The 6235-nt window shown below is 46.9% G+C and overlaps 1 pseudogene; it reads right to left on the bottom strand.

The window, feature by feature from the left end:
• LOC102257060 overlaps nucleotides 1–2010 on the bottom strand; it is a 42460-nt pseudogene extending 40450 nt beyond the window's left edge.
• Nucleotides 2011–6235: the final 4225 nt, after the last annotated feature.

Genomic DNA, 6235 nt, shown 5'->3' with positions numbered 1-6235 from the left:
CACTGACCACCAGGGGGCAGACGCTCAATGCAGGAGATGCCCCCTGGTGGTCAGGGCGCTCCCACAGGGGGAGCTCTGCTCAGCCACAAGCCAGGCTGATGGCTGCCAGCACAGCGGTGGTAGCGGGAACCTCTCCCGCCTCCTCAGCAGCACTAAGGATGTCAGACTGCAGCTTAGGCCTGCTCCCCACTGGCAAGTGGACATCCCCCGAGGGCTCCCGGGCTGCCAGAGAGATGTCTGACTACCAGCTTAGGCCCGATACCCCGGGGAGGGGGCCTAAGCCAGCAGGTGGACATCCCCTGAGGGGTCCCAGACTGGGAGAGGGCACAGGTTGGGTTGAGGGACCCCCCCAAGTGCACAAATTTTTGTGCACCGGCCCTCTAGTTATCTTAGTAAAAAAAAGGAGTTTAAAGATTAACTGAAGGTGGGAGAAAACAAGGTACAGGATTGTTAAGAAGATTAACTATCCCTTGAGGGTGGTTATCCCTCTAAGACAGGGGTCCTCAAACTACGGCCCATGGGCCACATGCAAATACAAATATTGTATTTGTTCCCATTTTGTTTTTTTACTTCAAAATAAGATATGTGCAGTGTGCATAGGAATTTGTTCATAGTTTTTTTTTAAACTATAGTCCGGCCCTCCAACGGTCTGAGGGACAGTGAACTGGCCCCCTGTTTAAAAAGTTTGAGGACCCCTGCTCTAAGAGGTCTGGAAAAGAGAATTGAACAATGGACCGGGCTTATTTAAGGCAAAGATAAACCTTTTTACTAAAGAAAGTATATGCCTGGGGTATGACTACCTAATTAGGAATTTATGATCAGATCACCCCGTGAGGTCACTTTTAGTTAGATATATTACAATGCCCCTTTTCCATCCACACTGAATATGTAATGGATTTGCTTTTCAAATGTGAATGTCTTAAAAGGTAAACTGATTCACTACTGTGAATCAGGCAAGTCAACTGCACTGACAAGATGGCAATTGCAAAAGGTGAGTTTGGGGGCTTCCCTAGCTCTCAGCCTGATCTATGATCTTCCTTGCACTAGCAGAGGAGCAGCAGTTCCAAACGCGTTTTCTCCACCCACTTTTCCCTCTAGGCTACCCACCTCCTACTCCACTCATCAGTTATGTGTAAGGCCAGAGCCCAGGAAGGCCCAAGGGCCAGATTCTTCTTGAGGTCAGGCCCTAAGATTAACACGGGTCCGGGATGCACCCCTCAGGCAAATGGGTACAGAATGATGCTCCCTGGGCAGTGCTGGGAGACAGATACACATAACAGAGGTGCACTTTCCAGTTCCCGAAACCAAGAGGAAACAACTGTAAACATTCCCGTTTTATACCTGAGATAAGATAGGCCAAGGATAAGGAGTGGCTCAGGCAGGTCACACCCTGGAATGGGTGCCAGCCAGAATCCACACTGAGGTCTCTGCATTCAGCAGCCTACGTTCCACCCAGCGGGAAGGTCCACGTGAGTCGCGCCTACCGTGGAGATTCTGAGAAGCTACACTTCTTCCTTCCACGTGGCAAACCGGTGATTGCCAGAAATGAGAATCTCTCCATGTAAACCCCATCCTGGAGTCCACACCATGGGCTGTGAGTGACCCCATGCCGGGATACCCAGACCCAACGGCAGCGAGGGGAAGGCGAGGACTCCCGCATTTAATACACGTCAGGGCGCCAACAATGAAGGAAGGAGTGGGCAGGGGTCCGGGCCACCCTGCACTTACCTGCGCCAGGTCCATGTGAACTAGCACCGACAAGGAAGTCCGTGTGCGGAGCACAGCCAAGAGAGGCGACGGCAGAGATGGTCCCGTGGGCTCGCGAAGCCTCCTCCAGGTCCTGCTAGCGCCGGAGTGGCTGTCCTCTCCTTTCGATGCTTCTCTGCAAGGTACCGAAGAGCCTGGAGAGCCAGAGTGCACATACCCCTAGGCTGGAAGAACCAACTCGCCGGTGCCGCCGGAAGTCCCACCCAACAATACCGCAGCCCCTTTCAAGGTCCCGAATACCCTGTAGTCGGATCCTCACCTCGCCCAGACTTCTGGGTAATGTAGTTTCTCTCTGGCTCGCAGCCTGGCCCTGGGAGCTCTTTCCAATCTCCTGAACCACCACCTGATTGGGTGGGGCGCTGGGAAAAGGTGGCTTGTAGGAAAGGGATGAGGCTTGCATCTTCTTAAAGAGGAAGCACCCAGATTTATCTGCCACCCATCACAGAAGACACATGACTTCATATGCCACTATGGGAAGGAAGAAACTTGCCCCTATCCTCAAGTTTTTTTTTTTTTCCTGATCTAATAATCAAATCTATAAAAGATAGATTAACAAGAGAAAATAACCAAATTTAATACATACATACTGTGAACAAAAAATGGTGTATGTAGTAAATCTGATGTCCCAATTATGCCCCAATTAATTAATTATCTGCCTAGATTTAGTGGGCCATACGCAGGTGACCAGGGGTCAGCAATAACGGCCTATCCCTTGGTACTTAAATGTCTAGTCTAGACAGTTGAGCCGAACCGGAACACATGAACACACAAGACAGAATTAGTATGCAATCACACAAGGTTTACTTACCTATTCCTAGTGGGTCCTAGGTTCCGGCAAAGGCCACCCAGCCAAGCACACCGAAAGACAGACGACGAAGACGGAGACAGGCGGCCGCAGTTGGTTCAGGCTCGCACAGCAGAGCAGTCCTTCAGAGGCTCCTCTCCCGGATCGAGGTGGAGTCCTCCTCTTATCAGGCAGGAAGGTCCGGCGCTTATATAGCCGGCGGTAAACAACTTGTGTCTTATCAGTGTGGGCCAGACGGTGTACCTTATGCTAGGAGCAGGGCCTTTACACTTTAAGGGCTTAGGGCGTTTACATCAAGATAGTGGGGCGTTCACCATGTTTATAACATGTTGGAAGTTACAGAGTATTGGGGTCTCCACACAGCAAACATTTCACACAATAATCATTTCACACATTAGAGGGGTTTCCTTATGACCATAACATTATAACATTTGATAAGCTCAGTGACTACAGTAACCTCAAAGGGTGATCTGATCATAAATTCCTAACGGGGCAGGTCATAGTGGGTAGTCACACCCCAGGCCTATAACTTCCTTAGGTTTGTCTTTGCCTTAAGCAAGCCTGTCCATTTGAAACGCCAGAGTAATTCTCTTTTCCAGTCCTCTTGAAGGGGTAACTACCCTCAACCTCCTGAGAAGTTTCACATTTCAGAAATTGAGTTGATAGATTGTCCCATATGACATTAAATTAGTCTTGAAAGGGCGAGGGCTACGCTCTCCATCTTGCCCCAGGGTAAGGGCTACACCCTCCATCTTGCCCCAGGGTAAGTGCTCCATCTTACCTTGGCCATGTGCTTGGCAAGGAGCTTCCCGGAAGTCTAAGCCTCTGCTAGCCACACCCAGGAACAAGACACCGACTTGCGCCTGGCCAATCGGCAAGGCCACAGCCCTTTCTCCTCCCCTTACTCCAACCCCCTATAAAACCCCTCTCCACACAGAGTTCTCTCTCTCTCTGCTTCCTGTCGCTGTGTCGGCAAGGTGGGGGAGCCGAGCTAGCTCGAATAAAGACTCTTATGCTATTGCATCGGACTGGCTCCCTGATGTTGGGTTCTTGGGGATCCTGAAATCTGGGCATAACAGTCTCAGTCTTGAGTATAATCAGTTCAGTTAAACAGTCATGTCTCATTTCAGGAGGCAGACATATAGATGGGCTCCCAAAGCTAGGCCAATGGTGCAAGCAATCACGTATTTAATAATAGGTAGCTCTATGGCAGCGGTTCTCAACCTGTGGGTCGCGACCCCTTTGGCGGTCGAATGACCCTTTCACAGGGGTCGCCTAAGACCATCCTGCATATCAGATATTTACATTACGATTCATAACATTAGCAACATTATAGTTATGAAGTAGCAACGAAAATAATTTTATGGTTGGGTCACAACATGAGGAACTGTATTTAAAGGGCCAGAAGGTTGAGGACTACTGCTCTATGGAAACAAAAGAAAAACAATGGTTAATGACTAAAGCAGACACTCATCCCAGTTTCTAAGTTCTGAAGGCAGGAAGTTAAGATTTCTACATGTCTGTCTCAAAGCATCTTCAGATGGCGTGAAGGCAGGTAGTGACAGTCTGATAGATTCTCCGGTTCTGTAGTTGGAATGTTTCTGGTATTTTTCTGCAACAGGCATGAAAATTGTCTATATGTTGGTGGCAAAATGGCACCAGGTGTTAGACTGGTGGAGTCAGACTGGACCTCAGTTTAGCAACCTCAATACTTGAATTCTGGCTAAGAAAAAATTCAGAACCAACTCACACTATAAGAGAAAGTTTATTTGGAAAGTTACAACTTCAAAGAAAATCTCAGAAACAATAATGGAGAACTTTTGTTGGCACAGAGGACAATATTGTGTGGGAAAAATGGATTTTGACAATTCTGAGTAGAAAAATGTGTTGCAGGAGTTAGATTCTGAATGTGAAAATGTTTTAAGAATGCTTTAACTGAAGTATGGTAGCAATCATCTCAGGTAGAAACTATAGTTTAACTTTAACCCTGCTGTTTGGCTCCTGTACTTATTTGCTTTGTTTAACAATAGAAAAGTTATTTTGATTTTCTGAATTATATAAATCATCCCATTCGATTAAATACCCTATTGATTGTAATGTGAAATCCCATTTGTAGTGGTCATACTGGTCTTAGAAAGCACATTTTCCTTTACCTGGGAAGGACAGCACAGTTATCCCAAGGTCAGAGGGCTCCAGTTAAGGTGTCCCTGTTGACTCAGTGTTCCGGAGACCCAAAACTGTGATTTAGATAACATACTTAAGTCTGACCAGGTTCCTCATTCCAGACCTGAGGGCTCTAGATAATATGTTTCTGTCAATTCAGTGATCGGGGACCCAAAACTATAATTTAGATAACATGCTGCTTCTGCTTCTGTAAACTGCTTTTTTGCAAACCAGGTTCCTCATTCCAAACCTTGAGATGTAATCAATACCTTTGTGATCTTTGCCTATATAAGTCTGGTTTTGCCACCATCTTATCACTATGAGATTTGGGGAATGGCCCCTCATAGTCCCGGATTGCAATAAATGTGACTCTTTAATTTGACTTCTTGAGGCGTCCTTCTGTGATTCGTGGGGTACATTACAACATAACCAATTGACTTTGCTTGTTTTCCTTTTCAGAAGAGTGAAATGTGGTTTTAAAAGATTTTCTTTTGAAGTAAAATAGTTCTTTCAGTTGGTTAAAAATAAAAATTCTAAGTTATAAAAATACACAAAAAAAGTCACAGAGGTAGAAGAAGTGAGCCCTAGAAGAAATGGGCTCAAAAAACAAAGTATAGAAGCAAAAGAAGGGCCCTTAAAGCTTAGGAGAAAGAGAGAATTAAGGAAGACACGCCTGGGGCAAGGGTGTGGGGGAAAGCATGATTGATCTGGGAGAAGACAGCGCCACACCTCATCCTCCATCCTGAGGCTTTTATCTGGAGGCCTCAGGGGAGGATCTCAATAGAATATTCACTAGCTTTACAGGTGTGTCTCCTTGAGGTCAGTCTCCATTGATTGGTTGGCACCATGCAGCTGGTCCTGCTGTCAGCCCTGGCATCACTCCATCTGGTTTCACTGCTTTTTTGAACTTGGAGCCTAGATGTCATCTCCAGGGGTAAATACTTAAGGAAGTGGTTGCTAGGCACCCAGGGTATATGGTAAATGGATACATGGGCCTCTTCCCTTCCCACGCTTCAACTACCCCTCTCACCCTGTGGGAAATACAGTTGAAATCTGTAAGTACATTGTGAGACCTTGGGAACCTGGCCAGCAACTCGGTCTAAGAAAGGTGTGATTCAGTGGTTGAACATCGACCTATGTGAATGAGGAGGTCACAGTTTGATTCCTGGTCAGGGCATATGCCCAGGTTTCAGGCTCGATCCTGGTAGGAGATGTGCAGGAGGCAGCTGATCAATGATTCTCTAGCATCACTGATGTTTCTATCTCCCTCTTCCTCTCTGAAATCAATTTAAAAATATTTAAAATAATCTACACTAATAAAAGAGAAACATGGTAATTCGCGTACGACCGCTACCCTTTTCATTGGCTAATCAGTGAGTATATGCAAATTAACTGTCAGCCAAGATGGCGGCCGGCAGCCAGGCACTGAAGCGAGCAGGGAGGCTTGCTTGCTGCAGACTCCAACGTTCACCGCCTCACTTGCCGGCCTCTCAGTTGCAA

Source organism: Myotis brandtii, unplaced genomic scaffold (genome assembly GCF_000412655.1).
Source record: "Myotis brandtii unplaced genomic scaffold, ASM41265v1 scaffold165, whole genome shotgun sequence".
NCBI lineage: Eukaryota > Metazoa > Chordata > Mammalia > Chiroptera > Vespertilionidae > Myotis > Myotis brandtii.
Note: the sequence above shows the minus strand (reverse complement) of the source record. Positions and strands in the feature narration are given on the sequence as shown.